The sequence below is a fragment of the Heterodontus francisci genome, unplaced genomic scaffold, assembly GCF_036365525.1.
Source record: "Heterodontus francisci isolate sHetFra1 unplaced genomic scaffold, sHetFra1.hap1 HAP1_SCAFFOLD_1058, whole genome shotgun sequence".
Classification (NCBI taxonomy): domain Eukaryota; kingdom Metazoa; phylum Chordata; class Chondrichthyes; order Heterodontiformes; family Heterodontidae; genus Heterodontus; species Heterodontus francisci.
Window position 1 is genome coordinate 106,897 of NW_027140163.1, and position 18,306 is coordinate 125,202.

At 39.6% G+C, this 18,306-nt stretch overlaps 3 non-coding genes across 3 annotated transcripts; all 3 read right to left on the reverse strand.

The window, feature by feature from the left end:
- Positions 1–4,535: 4,535 nt before the first annotated feature.
- Positions 4,536–4,607, reverse strand: trnag-ucc (transfer RNA glycine (anticodon UCC)). The gene has a single exon. It is a non-coding gene; the product is annotated as a tRNA-Gly (tRNA).
- Positions 4,608–8,725: 4,118 nt separating this feature from the next.
- trnag-ucc (transfer RNA glycine (anticodon UCC)) lies at positions 8,726–8,797 on the reverse strand. The gene has a single exon. It is a non-coding gene; the product is annotated as a tRNA-Gly (tRNA).
- Positions 8,798–10,820: 2,023 nt separating this feature from the next.
- On the reverse strand, positions 10,821–10,892 carry trnag-ucc (transfer RNA glycine (anticodon UCC)). Its single transcript has one exon. It is a non-coding gene; the product is annotated as a tRNA-Gly (tRNA).
- Between the last annotated feature and the right edge of the window lie 7,414 nt (positions 10,893–18,306).

Genomic DNA, 18,306 nt, shown 5'->3' on the forward strand with positions numbered 1-18,306 from the left:
GATAACCCGTTCCCATTAGTTGATGGTACAAGGACTAGGAGACACAGATTGATGGTTTTGGGAAAGAGATACCGGGAAATGTGAGGAAGCACCTTTTGCTTTACCTGCTCCATTGCAACTGCAATGTCTGTCCACAAGTGTGGTGGAAGCAGAGACAATCAATGATTTCAATAGGAAATTGGAGAAACACTTGAAGGAAACAAACTTGCTCCAGGGTGACGCCAATCAAGCGGGAGAATGAATCTGATTGGATGATAAGAATATTTTATCAATTTCAATTCTGTCAAAGCTTTGACATGTTTTTCGTTTGTAAAATACTGCAATATGAAGAAAACCTGCAATTTAAGGTTGAATTGGCCAAGAATCGAACCCAAGTCAACTGCTTGGAAGGCAGCTATGCTCACCACTATACCACCATCGCTTACTGCACTGTGCTGATCCAGCGTTTTGATTAATAGAATGCTGTACAATGGTTTCAACTAGCACCTGAGCAACACGATTATGTTCACAAGAACACAATACTGTGAATGCTGGAAATCTGAAATAAAATCAGAAAGTGCTGCAAATATTCTGATCAATGGTCACTCACCTGAAACGTTAACTCTGCTTCTCTCTCCACAGATGCTGCCAGACCTGCTGAGTATTTCCAGCATTTCTTATTATTATTTCAGATTTCCAGCATCTGCAGTATTTTGCTTTTATTTTAGAGTTTAGTAGCGAACTGATCCTTTTTGCTTACTGGGCAGAACTATGCAGTGGAGTGACGCAGAAAACTGTACGAAGAACAATGTTTTTAACGGGCCCACAATTTCGAAGTTTAAGGAGGACAAAATACACAGCAATGTATGCATATAGTAAAGAGCTGTAAGTTTCAGGTAGATGTTACCTGAACAGAGGTGAGACAGAGAATACCCAACCCGTCTCACCTTTAGATTCCTGACCAAGATAGACCGACAAGGTACAAACTCAAGTTATGTGACCATGTCAGAGAGTTTATTAGGCTTAACCAAGATGTACAAAGTTAATACTTAACAATGGTAATAGATATTCAGTAACACACAACACCCGTTCTTGTTTCTGTGCTTGCTGCCGCACGGACTTCTCTCCTTCTTCATCCCTTGCTGTGTTTTTTGACTATATTCTATCTTCTCCTTTTAAGTACCAACGATCTTCTGTTGACCCCTCTCTAAGTGTGCTGACGATGTCCTGTAACACCCTTTCTTTTATCCTTCTTGTGGTGCAAGGATGTTACCATATTAGTTTTGAATTGTTCCAAGTGTCCTAATTGGTCCAGGTTGACATCATTGTTTGACACTAGTTAGTTAATGGTTGAATCTACACACAGTACAGATGTTTCCCGATTCTTTCTATTTTAGCAAGGATCCTAAAGGTGACATTCTTGCTGATCCCAGACATTTTTTTCTTTAATTCTGCCTTTATCTCATCTCTCTCCATGCAAGGAGTGCTGGTGACTCTCCCATTGTTCTCACAAAAAGGTTTAAACAAAGTATAGCCTTGAAAACACATTTCACAATAAAGCAAGCAACAGATCAAACAGACTTCAATATATTGATGTACAAAGCAAATCATTAATCCTATTATTTTAGCTGTCCTTATTTGTCACAAACGTAAAATATGTCACGGTCCATCGCGCCCACTTTGTGGATTCTCCTCCAGCTACATGACTTGCCTTTTTTTTTCCTATGGCTACGTGCATCTTCCACACTGACACATCTCTCAACATGACATTTTAACATAGTTCAGTGAAGATGACTGTCATGCTTCACAATCCAACCTTAACATTGCAGTTCTTGCATAAATGTAAGCCATGAAAATACTCTAAACTTTATACAGCTGTGAGCAGTGTTCAGGTGATACAGAAAATCTGGTGCGTTGGGCAGAGACAATCAGTTAATCTATCAAAGTCTCTTGAAGTTATGCTCCGGTCTATACTACTTACAACACAACTATTCTTATGCTATTGAAAAGCTTGGATAGATGGCTCTGGATTGTGTTATCTAAGTAGGTGGTTGTTCTCCTTCCAGCAATGTGGTTTGAGGGGAAATCTGATGCAGGTGTAGATAAGATAGACAAGGATAACCCATTCCCATTAGTTGATGGTACAAGGACTAGGAGGCACAGATTGATGGTTTTGGGAAAGAGATGCCGGGAAATGTGAGGAAGCACTTTTTGCTTTACCTGCTACATTGCAACTGCAATGTCTGTCCACAAGTGTGGTGGAAGCAGAGACAATCAATGATTTCAATAGGAAATTGGAGAAACACTTGAAGGAAACAAACTTGCTCCAGGGTGACGCCAATCAAGCGGGAGAATGAATCTGATTGGATGATAAGAATATTTTATCAATTTCAACTCTGTCAAAGCTTTGACATTTTTTTCGTTTGTAAAATACTGCAACATGAAGTAAACCTGCAATTTAAGGTTGCGATGGCCAGGAATCGAACCCAGATCAACTGCCTGGAAGGCAGCTATGCTCACCACTATACCACCATCGCTTACTGTACTGCACTGGTCCAGCGTTTTGATTAATAGAATGCTGTACAATGGTTTCAACTTGCACCTGAGCAACACGATGATGTGAACAGAAACAAAATACTGTGAATGCTGGAAATCTGAATTAAAATCAGAAAGTGCTGCAAATATTCTGATCAATGGTCACTCACCTGAAACGTTAACTCTGCTTCTCTCTCCACAGATGCTGCCAGACCTGCTGAGTATTACCAGCATTTCTTATTATTTCAGATTTCCAGCATCTGCAGTATTTTGCTTTTATTTTAGAGTTTAGTAGCGAACTGATCCTTTTTGCTTACTGGGCAGAACTATGCAGTGGAGTGACGCAGAAAACTGTACGAAGAACAATGTTTTTAACGGGCCCACAATTTCGAAGTTTAAGGAGGACAAAATACACAGCAATGTATGCATATAGTAAAGAGCTGTAAGTTTCAGGTAGATGTTACCTGAACAGAGGTGAGACAGAGAATACCCAACCCGTCTCACCTTTAGATTCCTGACCAAGATAGACCGACAAGGTACAAACTCAAGTTATGTGACCATATCAGAGAGTTTATTAGGCTTAACCAAGATGTACAAAGTTAATACTTAACAATGGTAATAGATATTCAGTAACACACAACACCCGTTCTTGTTTCTGTGCTTGCTGCCGCACGGACTTCTCTCCTTCTTCATCCCTTGCTGTGTTTTTTGACTATATTCTATCTTCTCCTTTTAAGTACCAACGATCTTCTGTTGACCCCTCTCTAAGTGTGCTGACGATGTCCTGTAACACCCTTTCTTTTATCCTTCTTGTGGTGCAAGGATGTTACCATATTAGTTTTGAATTGTTCCAAGTGTCCTAATTGGTCCAGGTTGACATCATTGTTTGACACTAGTTAGTTAATGGTTGAATCTACACACAGTACAGATGTTTCCCGATTCTTTCTATTTTAGCAAGGATCCTAAAGGTTACATTCTTGCTGATCCCAGACATTTTTTCTTTAATTCTGCCTTTATCTCATCTCTCTCCATGCAAGGAGTGCTGGTGACTCTCCCATTGTTCTCACAAAAAGGTTTAAACAAAGTATAGCCTTGAAAACACATTTCATAATAAAGCAAGCAACAGATCAAACAGACTTCAATATATTGATGTACAAAGCATATCATTAATCCTATTATTTTAGCTGTCCTTATTTGTCACAAACGTAAAATATGTCACGGTCCATCGCGCCCACTTTGTGGATTCTCCTCCAGCTACATGACTTGCCTTTTTTTTTCCTATGGCTGCGTGCATCTTCCACACTGACACATCTCTCAACATGACATTTTAACATAGTTCAGAGAAGATGACCGTCATGCTTCACAATCCAACCTTAACATTGCAGTTCTTGCATAAATGTAAGCCATGAAAATACTCTAAACTTTATACAGCTGTGAGCAGTGTTCAGGTGATACAGAAAATCTGGTGCGTTGGGCAGAGACAATCAGTTAATCTATCAAAGTCTCTTGAAGTTATGCTCCTATCTATACTACTTACAACACAACTATTCTTATGCTATTGAAAAGCTTGGATAGATGGCTCTGGATTGTGTTATCTAAGTAGGTGGTTGTTCTCCTTCCAGCAATGTGGATTGAGGGGAGATCTGATGCAGGTGTAGGTAAGTTAGACAAGGATAACCCATTCCCATTAGTTGATGGTACAAGGACTAGGAGACACAGATTGATGGTTTTGGGAAAGAGATGCCGGGAAATGTGAGGAAGCACTTTTTGCTTTACCTGCGACATTGCAACTGCAATGTCTGTCCACAAGTGTGGTGGAAGCAGAGACAATCAATGATTTCAAAAGGAAATTGGAGAAACACTTGAAGGAAACAAACTTGCTCCAGGGTGACGCCAATCAAGCGGCAGAATGAATCTGATTGGATGATAAGAATATTTTATCAATTTCAATTCTGTCAAAGCTTTGACATTTTTTTCGTTTGTAAAATACTGCAACATAAAGGAAAGTTGCAATTTAAGGTTGCGATGGCCGGGAATCGAACCCAGGTCAACTGCTTGGAAGGCAGCTATGCTCACCACTATACCACCATCGCTTACTGTACTGTTCTGGTCCAGCGTTTTGATTAATAGAATGCTGTACAATGGTTTCAACTTGCACCTGAGCAACACGATTATGTTAACAGAAACACAATACTGTGAATGCTGGAAATCTGAAATAAAATCAGAAAGTGCTGCAAATATTCTGATCAATGGTCACTCACCTGAAACGTTAACTCTGCTTCTCTCTCCACAGATGCTGCCAGACCTGCTGAGTATTTCCAGCATTTCTTATTATTATTTCAGATTTCCAGCATCTGCAGTATTTTGCTTTTATTTTAGAGTTTAGTAGCGAACTGATCCTTTTTGCTTACTGGGCAGAACTATGCAGTGGAGTGACGCAGAAAACTGTACGAAGAACAATGTTTTTAACGGGCCCACAATTTCGAAGTTTAAGGAGGACAAAATACACAGCAATGTATGCATATAGTAAAGAGCTGTAAGTTTCAGGTAGATGTTACCTGAACAGAGGTGAGACAGAGAATACCCAACCCGTCTCACCTTTAGATTCCTGACCAAGATAGACCGACAAGGTACAAACTCAAGTTATGTGACCATGTCAGAGAGTTTATTAGGCTTAACCAAGATGTACAAAGTTAATACTTAACAATGGTAATAGATATTCAGTAACACACAACACCCGTTCTTGTTTCTGTGCTTGCTGCCGCACGGACTTCTCTCCTTCTTCATCCCTTGCTGTGTTTTTTGACTATATTCTAGCTTCTCCTTTTAAGTACCAACGATCTTCTGTTGACCCCTCTCTAAGTGTGCTGACGATGCCCTGTAACACCCTTTCTTTTATCCTTCTTGTGGTGCAAGGATGTTACCATATTAGTTTTGAATTGTTCCAAGTGTCCTCATTTGTCCAGGTTGACATCATTGTTTGACACTAGTTAGTTAATGGTTGAATCTACACACAGTACAGATGTTTCCCGATTCTTTCTATTTTAGCAAGGATCCTAAAGGTTACATTCTTGCTGATCCCAGACATTTTTTTCTTTAATTCTGCCTTTATCTCATCTCTCTCCATGCAAGGAGTGCTGGTGACTCTCCCATTGTTCTCACAAAAAGGTTTAAACAAAGTATAGCCTTGAAAACACATTTCATAATAAAGCAAGCAACAGATCAAACAGACTTCAATATATTGATGTACAAAGCATATCATTAATCCTATTATTTTAGCTGTCCTTATTTGTCACAAACGTAACATATGTCACGGTCCATCGCGCCCGCTTTGTGGATTCCCCTCCAGCTACATGACTTGCCTTTTTTTTCCTATGGCTACGTGCATCTTCCACACTGACACATCTCTCAACATGACATTTTAACATAGTTCAGAGAAGATGACCGTCATGCTTCACAATCCAACCTTAACATTGCAGTTCTTGCATAAATGTAAGCCATGAAAATACTCTAAACTTTACACAGCGGTGAGCAGTGTTCAGGTGATGCAGAAAATCTGGTGCGTTGGGCAGAGACAATCAGTTAATCTATCAAAGTCTCTTGAAGTTATGCTCCTATCTATACTACTTACAACACAACTGTTCTTATGCTATTGAAAAGCTTGGATAGATGGCTCTGGATTGTGTTATCTAAGTAGGTGGTTGTTCTCCTTCCAGCAATGTGGATTGAGGGGAGATCTGATGCAGGTGTAGGTAAGTTAGACAAGGATAACCCGTTCCCATTAGTTGATGGTACAAGGACCAGGAGACACAGATTGATGGTTTTGGGAAAGAGATGCAGCGAAATGTGAGGAAGCACTTTTTGCTTTCCCTGCTCCATTGAAACTGCAATGTCTGTCCACAAGTGTGGTGGAAGCAGAGACAATCAATGATTTCAATAGGAAATTGGAGAAACACTTGAAGGAAACAAACTTGCTCCAGGGTGAAGCCAATCAAGCGGGAGAATGAATCTGATTGGCTGATAAGAATATTTTATCAATTTCAATTCTGTCAAAGCTTTGACATTTTTTTCGTTTGTAAAATACTGCAACATGAAGTAAACCTGCAATTTACGGTTGCGATGAGCTGGAATCGAACCCAGCTCAACTGCTTGGAAGGCAGCTATGCTCACCACTATACCACCATCGCTTACTGTACTGTGTTGGTCCAGCGTTTTGATTAATAGAATGCTGTACAATGGTTTCAACTTGCACCTGAGCAACACGATTATGTTCACAGAAACACAATACTGTGAATGCTGGAAATCTGAAATAAAATCAGAAAGTGCTGCAAATATTCTGATCAATGGTCACTCACCTGAAACGTTAACTCTGCTTCTCTCTCCACAGATGCTGCCAGACCTGCTGAGTATTACCAGCATTTCTTATTATTATTTCAGATTTCCAGCATCTGCAGTATTTTGCTTTTATTTTAGAGTTTAGTAGCGAACTGATCCTTTTTGCTTACTGGGCAGAACTATGCAGTGGAGTGACGCAGAAAACTGTACGAAGAACAATGTTTTTAACGGGCCCACAATTTCGAAGTTTAAGGAGGACAAAATACACAGTAATGTATGCATATAGTAAAGAGCTGTAAGTTTCAGGTAGATGTTACCTGAACAGAGGTGAGACAGAGAATATCCAACCCGTCTCACCTTTAGATTCCTGACCAAGATAGACCGACAAGGTACAAACTCAAGTTATGTGACCATGTCAGAGAGTTTATTAGGCTTAACCAAGATGTACAAAGTTAATACTTAACAATGGTAATAGATATTCAGCAACACACAACACCCGTTCTTGTTTCTGTGCTTGCTGCCGCACGGACTTCTCTCCTTCTTCATCCCTTGCTGTGTTTTTTTGACTATATTCTAGCTTCTCCTTTTAAGTACCAACGATCTTCTGTTGACCCCTCTCTAAGTGTGCTGACGATGCCCTGTAACACCCTTTCTTTTATCCTTCTTGTGGTGCAAGGATGTTACCATATTAGTTTTGAATTGTTCCAAGTGTCCTAATTTGTCCAGGTTGACATCATTGTTTGACACTAGTTAGTTAATGGTTGAATCTACACACAGTACAGATGTTTCCTGATTCTTTCTATTTTAGCAAGGATCCTAAAGGTTACATTCTTGCTGATCACAGACATTTTTTTCTTTAATTCTGCCCTTATCTCATCTCTCTCCATGCAAGGAGTGCTGGTGACTCTCCCATTGTTCTCACAAAAAGGTTTAAACAAAGTATAGCCTTGAAAACACATTTCATAATAAAGCAAGCAACAGATCAAACAGACTTCAATATATTGATGTACAAAGCATATCATTAATCCTATTATTTTAGCTGTCCTTATTTGTCACAAAAGTAAAATATGTCACGGTCCATCGCGCCCACTTTGTGGATTCTCCTCCAGCTACATGACTTGCCTTTTTTTATCCTATGGCTACGTGCATCTTCCACACTGACACATCTCTCAACATGACATTTTAACATAGTTCAGAGAAGATGACCGTCATGCTTCACAATCCAACCTTAACATTGCAGTTCTTGCATAAATGTAAGCCATGAAAATACTCTAAACTTTATACAGCTGTGAGCATTGTTCAGGTGATACAGAAAATCTGGTGCGTTGGGCAGAGACAATCAGTTAATCTATCAAAGTCTCTTGAAGTTATGCTCCTATCTATACTACTTACAACACAACTATTCTTATGCTGTTGAAAAGCTTGGATAGATGGCTCTGGATTGTCTTATCTAAGTCGGTGGTTGTTCTCCTTCCAGCAATGTGGATTGAGGGGAGATCTGATGCAGCTGTAGGTAAGTTAGACAAGGATAACCCGTTCCCATTAGTTGATGGTACAAGGACTAGGAGACACAGATTGATGGTTTTGGGAAAGAGATGCCGGGAAATGTGAGGAAGCACTTTTTGCTTTACCTGCCACATTGCAACTGCAATGTCTGTCCACAAGTGTGGTGGAAGCAGAGACAATCAATGATTTCAAAAGGAAATTGGAGAAACACTTGAAGGAAACAAACTTGCTCCAGGGTGACGCCAATCAAGCGGCAGAATGAATCTGATTGGATGATAAGAATATTTTATCAATTTCAATTCTGTCAAAGCTTTGACATTTTTTTCGTTTGTAAAATACTGCAACATAAAGGAAAGTTGCAATTTAAGGTTGCGATGGCCGAGATTCGAACCCAGGTCAACTGCTTGGAAGGCAGCTATGCTCACCACTATACCACCATCGCTTACTGTACTGTGCTGGTGTAGCGTTTTGATTAATAGAATGCTGTACAATGGTTTCAACTTGCACCTGAGCAACACGATTATGTTAACAGAAACACAATACTGTGAATGCTGGAAATCTGAAATAAAATCAGAAAGTGCTGCAAATATTCTGATCAATGGTCACTCACCTGAAACGTTAACTCTGCTTCCCTCTCCACAGATGCTGCCAGACCTGCTGAGTATTTCCAGCATTTCTTATTATTATTTCAGATTTCCAGCATCTGCAGTATTTTGCTTTTATTTTAGAGTTTAGTAGCGAACTGATCCTTTTTGCTTACTGGGCAGAACTATGCAGTGGAGTGACGCAGAAAACTGTACGAAGAACAATGTTTTTAACGGGCCCACAATTTCGAAGTTTAAGGAGGACAAAATACACAGCAATGTATGCATATAGTAAAGAGCTGTAAGTTTCAGGTAGATGTTACCTGAACAGAGGTGAGACAGAGAATACCCAACCCGTCTCACCTTTAGATTCCTGACCAAGATAGACCGACAAGGTACAAACTCAAGTTATGTGACCATGTCAGAGAGTTTATTAGGCTTAACCAAGATGTACAAAGTTAATACTTAACAATGGTAATAGATATTCAGTAACACACAACACCCGTTCTTGTTTCTGTGCTTGCTGTCGCACGGACTTCTCTCCTTCTTCATCCCTTGCTGTGTTTTTTTGACTATATTCTATCTTCTACTTTTAAGTACCAGCGATCTTCTGTTGACCCCTCTCTAAGTGTGCTGACAATGTCCTGTAACACCCTTTCTTTTATCCTTCTTGTGGTGCAAGGATGTTACCATATTAGTTTTGAATTGTTCCAAGTGTCCTAATTGGTCCAGGTTGACATCATTGTTTGACACTAGTTAGTTAATGGTTGAATCTACACACAGTACAGATGTTTCCCGATTCTTTCTATTTTAGCAAGGATCCTAAAGGTTACATTCTTGCTGATACCAGACATTTTTTTCTTTAATTCTGCCTTTATCTCATCTCTCTCCATGCAAGGAGTGCTGGTGACTCTCCCATTGTTCTCACAAAAAGGTTTAAACAAAGTATAGCCTTGAAAACACATTTCATAATAAAGCAAGCAACAGATCAAACAGACTTCAATATATTGATGTACAAAGCATATCATTAATCCTATTATTTTAGCTGTCCTTATTTGTCACAAACGTAACATATGTCACGGTCCATCGCGCCCACTTTGTGGATTCCCCTCCAGCTACATGACTTGCCTTTTTTTTCCTATGGCTACGTGCATCTTCCACACTGACACATCTCTCAACATGACATTTTAACATAGTTCAGAGAAGATGACCGTCATGCTTCACAATCCAACCTTAACATTGCAGTTCTTGCATAAATGTAAGCCATGAAAATACTCTAAACTTTATACAGCTGTGAGCAGTGTTCAGGTGATACAGAAAATCTGGTGCGTTGGGCAGAGACAATCAGTTAATCTATCAAAGTCTCTTGAAGTTATGCTCCTATCTATACTACTTACAACACAACTATTCTTATGCTATTGAAAAGCTTGGATAGATGGCTCTGGATTGTGTTATCTAAGTAGGTGGTTGTTCTCCTTCCAGCAATGTGGATTGAGGGGAGATCTGATGCAGGTGTAGGTAAGTTAGACAAGGATAACCCGTTCCCATTAGTTGATGGTACAAGGACTAGGAGACACTGATTGATGGTTTTGGGAAAGAGATGCCGGGAAATGTGAGGAAGCACCTTTTGCTTTACCTGCTCCATTGCAACTGCAATGTCTGTCCACAAGTGTGGTGGAAGCAGAGACAATCAATGATTTCAATAGGAAATTGGAGAAACACTTGAAGGAAACAAACTTGCTCCAGGGTGACGCCAATCAAGCGGGAGAATGAATCTGATTGGATGATAAGAATATTTTATCAATTTCAATTCTGTCAAAGCTTTGACATTTTTTTCGTTTGTAAAATACTGCAACATAAAGTAAACCTGCAACTTAAGGTTGCGATGGCTGGGAATCGAACCCAGGTCAACTGCTTGGAAGGCAGCTATGCTCACCACTATACCACCATCGCTTACTGTACTGTGTTGGTCCAGCGTTTTGATTAATAGAATGCTGTACAATGGTTTCAACTTGCACCTGAGCAACACGATTATGTGAACAGAAACACAATACTGTGAATGCTGGAAATCTGAAATAAAATCAGAAAGTGCTGCAAATATTCTGATCAATGGTCACTCACCTGAAACGTTAACTCTGCTTCTCTCTCCACAGATGCTGCCAAACCTGCTGAGTATTACCAGCATTTCTTATTATTATTTCAGATTTCCAGCATCTGCAGTATTTTGCTTTTATTTTAGAGTTTAGTAGCGAACTGATCCTTTTTGCTTACTGGGCAGAACTATGCAGTGGAGTGACGCAGAAAACTGTACGAAGAACAATGTTTTTAACGGGCCCACAATTTCGAAGTTTAAGGAGGACAAAATACACAGTAATGTATGCATATAGTAAAGAGCTGTAAGTTTCAGGTAGATGTTACCTGAACAGAGGTGAGACAGAGAATACCCAACCCGTCTCACCTTTAGATTCCTGACCAAGATAGACCGACAAGGTACAAACTCAAGTTATGTGACCATGTCAGAGAGTTTATTAGGCTTAACCAAGATGTACAAAGTTAATACTTAACAATGGTAATAGATATTCAGTAACACACAACACCCGTTCTTGTTTCTGTGCTTGCTGCCGGACGGACTTCTCTCCTTCTTCATCCCTTGCTGTGTTTTTTGACTATATTCTAGCTTCTCCTTTTAAGTACCAACGATCTTCTGTTGACCCCTCTCTAAGTGTGCTGACGATGCCCTGTAACACCCTTTCTTTTATCCTTCTTGTGGTGCAAGGATGTTACCATATTAGTTTTGAATTGTTCCAAGTGTCCTAATTTGTCCAGGTTGACATCATTGTTTGACACTAGTTAGTTAATGGTTGAATCTACACAAAGTACAGATGTTTCCCGATTCTTTCTATTTTAGCAAGGATCCTAAAGGTTACATTCTTGCTGATCCCAGACATTTTTTTCTTTAATTCTGCCTTTATCTCATCTCTCTCCATGCAAGGAGTGCTGGTGACTCTCCCATTGTTCTCACAAAAAGGTTTAAACAAAGTATAGCCTTGAAAACACATTTCATAATAAAGCAAGCAACAGATCAAACAGACTTCAATATATTGATGTACAAAGCATATCATTAATCCTATTATTTTAGCTGTCCTTATTTGTCACAAAAGTAAAATATGTCACGGTCCATCGCGCCCGCTTTGTGGATTCTCCTCCAGCTACATGACTTGCCTTTTTTTTTCCTTTGGCTACGTGCATCTTCCACACTGACACATCTCTCAACATGACATTTTAACATAGTTCAGAGAAGTTGACCGTCATGCTTCACAATCCAACCTTAACATTGCAGTTCTTGCATAAATGTAAGCCATGAAAATACTCTAAACTTTATACAGCTGTGAGCAGTGTTCAGGTGATACAGAAAATCTGGTGCGTTGGGCAGAGACAATCAGTTAATCTATCAAAGTCTCTTGAAGTTATGCTCCTATCTATACTACTTACAACACAACTATTCTTATGCTGTTGAAAAGCTTGGATAGATGGCTCTGGATTGTCTTATCTAAGTCGGTGGTTGTTCTCCTTCCAGCAATGTGGATTGAGGGGAGATCTGATGCAGGTGTAGGTAAGTTAGACAAGAATAACCCGTTCCCATTAGTTGATGGTACAAGGACTAGGAGACACAGATTGATGGTTTTGGGAAAGAGATGCCGGGAAATGTGAGGAAGCACTTTTTGCTTTACCTGCTACATTGCAACTGCAATGTCTGTCCACAAGTGTGGTGGAAGCAGAGACAATCAATGATTTCAATAGGAAATTGGAGAAACCCTTGAAGGAAACAAACTTGCTCCAGGGTGACGCCAATCAAGCGGGAGAATGAATCTGATTGGATGATAAGAATATTTTATCAATTTCAACTCTGTCAAAGCTTTGACATTTTTTTCGTTTGTAAAATACTGCAACATAAAGTAAACCTGCAATTTAAGGTTGCGATGGCAGGGAATCAAACCCAGATCAACTGCTTGAAAGGCAGCTATGCTCACCACTATAACACCATCGCTTACTGTACTGTGCTGATCCAGCGTTTTGATTAATAGAATGCTGTACAATGGTTTCAACTTGCACCTGAGCAACACGATTATGTTCACAGAAACACAATACTGTGAATGCTGGAAATCTGAAATAAAATCAGAAAGTGCTGCAAATATTCTGATCAATGGTCACTCACCTGAAACGTCAACTCTGCTTCTCTCTCCACAGATGCTGCCAGACCTGCTGAGTATTTCCAGCATTTCTTATTAATATTTCAGATTTCCAGCATCTGCAATATTTTGCTTTTATTTTAGAGTTTAGTAGCGAACTGATCCTTTTTGCTTACTGGGCAGAACTATGCAGTGGAGTGACGCAGAAAACTGTACGAAGAACAATGTTTTTAACGGGCCCACAATTTCGAAGTTTAAGGAGGACAAAATACACAGCAATGTATGCATATAGTAAAGAGCTGTAAGTTTCAGGTAGATGTTACCTGAACAGAGGTGAGACAGAGAATACCCAACCCGTCTCACCTTTAGATTCCTGACCAAGATAGACCGACAAGGTACAAACTCAAGTTATGTGACCATGTCAGAGAGTTTATTAGGCTTAACCAAGATGTACAAAGTTAATACTTAACAATGGTAATAGATATTCAGTAACACACAACACCCATTCTTGTTTCTGTGCTTGCTGCCGCACGGACTGCTCTCCTTCTTCATCCCTTGCTGTGTTTTTTTGACTATATTCTAGCTTCTCCTTTTAAGTACCAACGATCTTCTGTTGACCCCTCTCTAAGTGTGCTGACGATGTCCTGTAACACCCTTTCTTTTATCCTTCTTGTGGTGCAAGGATGTTACCATATTAGTTTTGAATTGTTCCCAGTGTCCTAATTGGTCCAGGTTGACATCATTGTTTGACACTAGTTAGTTAATGGTTGAATCTACACACAGTACAGATGTTTCCCGATTCTTTCTATTTTAGCAAGGATCCTAAAGGTTACATTCTTGCTGATCACAGACATTTGTTTCTTTAATTCTGCCTTGATCTCATCTCTCTCCATGCAAGGAGTGCTGGTGACTCTCCCATTGTTCTCACAAAAAGGTTTAAACAAAGTATAGCCTTGAAAACACATTTCATAATAAAGCAAGCAACAGATCAAACAGACTTCAATATATTGATGTACAAAGCATATCATTAATCCTATTATTTTAGCTGTCCTTATTTGTCACAAACGTAAAATATGTCACGGTCCATCGCGCCCATTTTGTGGATTCTCCTCCAGCTAAATGACTTGCCTTTTTTTTTCCTATGGCTACGTGCATCTTCCACACTGACACATCTCTCAACATGACATTTTAACATAGTTCAGTGAAGATGACCGTCATGCTTCACAATCCAACCTTAACATTGCAGTTCTTGCATAAATGTAAGCCATGAAAATACTCTAAACTTTATACAGCTGTGAGCAGTGTTCAGGTGATACAGAAAATCTGGTGCGTTGGGCAGAGACAATCAGTTAATCTATCAAAGTCTCTTGAAGTTATGCTCCTATCTATACTACTTACAACACAACTATTCTTATGCTATTGAAAAGCTTGGATAGATGGCTCTGGATTGTGTTATCTAAGTAGGTGGTTGTTCTCCTTCCAGCAATGTGGATTGAGGGGAGATCTGATGCAGGTGTAGGTAAGTTAGACAAGGATAACCCGTTCCCATTAGTTGATGGTACAAGGACTAGGAGACACAGATTGATGGTTTTGGGAAAGAGATGCAGGGAAATGTGAGGAAGCACCTTTTGCTTTACCTGCTCCATTGCAACTGCAATGTCTGTCCACAAGTGTGGTGGAAGCAGAGACAATCAATGATTTCAATAGGAAATTGGAGAAACACTTGAAGGAAACAAACTTGCTCCAGGGTGACGCCAATCAAGCGGGAGAATGAATCTGATTGGATGATAACAATATTTTATCAATGTCAACTCTGTCAAAGCTTTGACATTTTTTTCGTTTGTAAAATACTGCAACATAAAGTAAACCTGCAATTTAAGGTTGCGATGGCAGGGAATCAAACCCAGGTCAACTGTTTGGAAGGCAGCTATGCTCACCACTATAACACCATCGCTTACTGTACTGTGCTGATCCAGCGTTTTGATTAATAGAATGCTGTACAATGGTTTCAACTTGCACCTGAGCAACACGATTATGTTCACAGAAACACAATACTGTGAATGCTGGAAATCTGAAATAAAATCAGAAAGTGCTGCAAATATTCTGATCAATGGTCACTCACCTGAAACGTCAACTCTGCTTCTCTCTCCACAGATGCTGCCAGACCTGCTGAGTATTTCCAGCATTTCTTATTAATATTTCAGATTTCCAGCATCTGCAATATTTTGCTTTTATTTTAGAGTTTAGTAGCGAACTGATCCTTTTTGCTTACTGGGCAGAACTATGCAGTGGAGTGACGCAGAAAACTGTACGAAGAACAATGTTTTTAACGGGCCCACAATTTCGAAGTTTAAGGAGGACAAAATACACAGCAATGTATGCATATAGTAAAGAGCTGTATGTTTCAGGTAGATGTTACCTGAACAGAGGTGAGACAGAGAATACCCAACCCGTCTCACCTTTAGATTCCTGACCAAGATAGACCGACAAGGTACAAACTCAAGTTATGTGACCATGTCAGAGAGTTTATTAGGCTTAACCAAGATGTACAAAGTTAATACTTAACAATGGTAATAGATATTCAGTAACACACAACACCCGTTCTTGTTTCTGTGCTTGCTGCCGCACGGACTGCTCTCCTTCTTCATCCCTTGCTGTATTTTTTTGACTATATTCTAGCTTTTCCTTTTAAGTACAACGATCTTCTGTTGACCCCTCTCTAAGTGTGCTGACGATGTCCTGTAACACCCTTTCTTTTATCCTTCTTGTGGTGCAAGGATGTTACCATATTAGTTTTGAATTGTTCCAAGTGTCCTAATTGGTCCAGGTTGACATCATTGTTTGACACTAGTTAGTTAATGGTTGAATCTACACACAGTACAGATGTTTCCCGATTCTTTCTATTTTAGCAAGGATCCTAAAGGTTACATTCTTGCTGATCACAGACATTTGTTTCTTTAATTCTGCCTTGATCTCATCTCTCTCCATGCAAGGAGTGCTGGTGACTCTCCCATTGTTCTCACAAAAAGGTTTAAACAAAGTATAGCCTTGAAAACACATTTCATAATAAAGCAAGCAACAGATCAAACAGACTTCAATATATTGATGTACAAAGCATATCATTAATCCTATTATTTTAGCTGTCCTTATTTGTCACAAACGTAAAATATGTCACGGTCCATCGCGCACACTTTGTGGATTCTCCTCCAGCTACATGACTTGCCTTTTTTTTTCCTATGGCTACGTGCATCTTCCACACTGACACATCTCTCAACATGACATTTTAACATAGTTCAGAGAAGATGACCGTCATGCTTCACAATCCAACCTTAACATTGCAGTTCTTGCATAAATGTAAGCCATGAAAATACTCTAAACTTTATACAGCTGTGAGCAGTGTTCAGGTGATACAGAAAATCTGGTGCGTTGGACAGAGACAATCAGTTAATCTATCAAAGTCTCTTGAAGTTATGCTCCTATCTATACTACTTACAACACAACTATTCTTATGCTATTGAAAAGCTTGGATAGATGGCTCTGGATTGTGTTATCTAAGTAGGTGGTTGTTCTCCTTCCAGCAATGTGGATTGAGGGGAGATCTGATGCAGGTGTAGGTAAGTTAGACAAGGATAACCCGTTCCCATTAGTTGATGGTACAAGGACCAGGAGACACAGATTGATGGTTTTGGGAAAGAGATGCAGCGAAATGTGAGGAAGCACTTTTTGCTTTCCCTGCTCCATTGCAACTGCAATGTCTGTCCACAAGTGTGGTGGAAGCAGAGACAATCAATGATTTCAATAGGAAATTGGAGAAACACTTGAAGGAAACAAACTTGCTCCAGGGTGACGCCAATCAAGCGGGAGAATGAATCTGATTGGATGATAAGAATATTTTATCAATTTCAATTCTGTCAAAGCTTTGACATGTTTTTCGTTTGTAAAATACTGCAACATGAAGAAAACTTGCAATTTAAGGTTGAATTGGCCAAGAATCGAACCCAGGTCAACTGCTTGGAAGGCAGCTATGCTCACCACTATACCACCATCGCTTACTATACTGCGCTGGTCCAGCGCTTTGATTAATAGAATGCTGTACAATGGTTTCAACTTGCACCTGAGCAACACGATTATGTTAACAGAAACACAATACTGTGAATGCTGGAAATCTGAAATAAAATCAGAAAGTGCTGCAAATATTCTGATCAATGGTCACTCACCTGAAACGTTAACTCTGCTTCTCTCTCCACAGATGCTGCCAGACCTACTGAGTATTTCCAGCATTTCTTATTATTATTTCAGATTTCCAGCATCTGCAGTATTTTGCTTTTATTTTAGAGTTTAGTAGCGAACTGATCCTTTTTGCTTACTGGGCAGAACTATGCAGTGGAGTGACGCAGAAAACTGTACGAAGAACAATGTTTTTAACGGGCCCACAATTTCGAAGTTTAAGGAGGACAAAATACACAGCAATGTATGCATATAGTAAAGAGCTGTAAGTTTCAGGTAGATGTTACCTGAACAGAGGTGAGACAGAGAATACCCAACCCGTCTTAACTTTAGATTCCTGACCAAGATAGACCGACAAGGTACAAACTCAAGTTATGTGACCATGTCAGAGAGTTTATTAGGCTTAACCAAGATGTACAAAGTTAATACTTAACAATGGTAATAGATATTCAGTAAAACACAACACCCGTTCTTGTTTCTGTGCTTGCTGCCGCACGGACTTCTCTCCTTCTTCATCCCTTGCTGTGTTTTTTTGACTATATTCGATCTTCTCCTTTTAAGTACCAACGATCTTCTGTTGTCCCCTCTCTAAGTGTACTGACGATGTCCTGTAACACCCTTTCTTTTATCCTTCTTGTGGTGCAAGGATGTTACCATATTAGTTTTGAATTGTTCCAAGTGTCCTAATTGGTCCAGGTTGACATCATTGTTTGACACTAGTTAGTTAATGGTTGAATCTACACACAGTACAGATGTTTCCCGACTCTTTCTATTTTAGCAAGGATCCTAAAGGTTACATTCTTGCTGATCCCAGACATTTTTTTCTTTAATTCTGCCTTGATCTCATCTCTCTCCATGCAAGGAGTGCTGGTGACTCTCCCATTGTTCTCACAAAAAGGTTTAAACAAAGTATAGCCTTGAAAACACATTTCATAATAAAGCAAGCAACA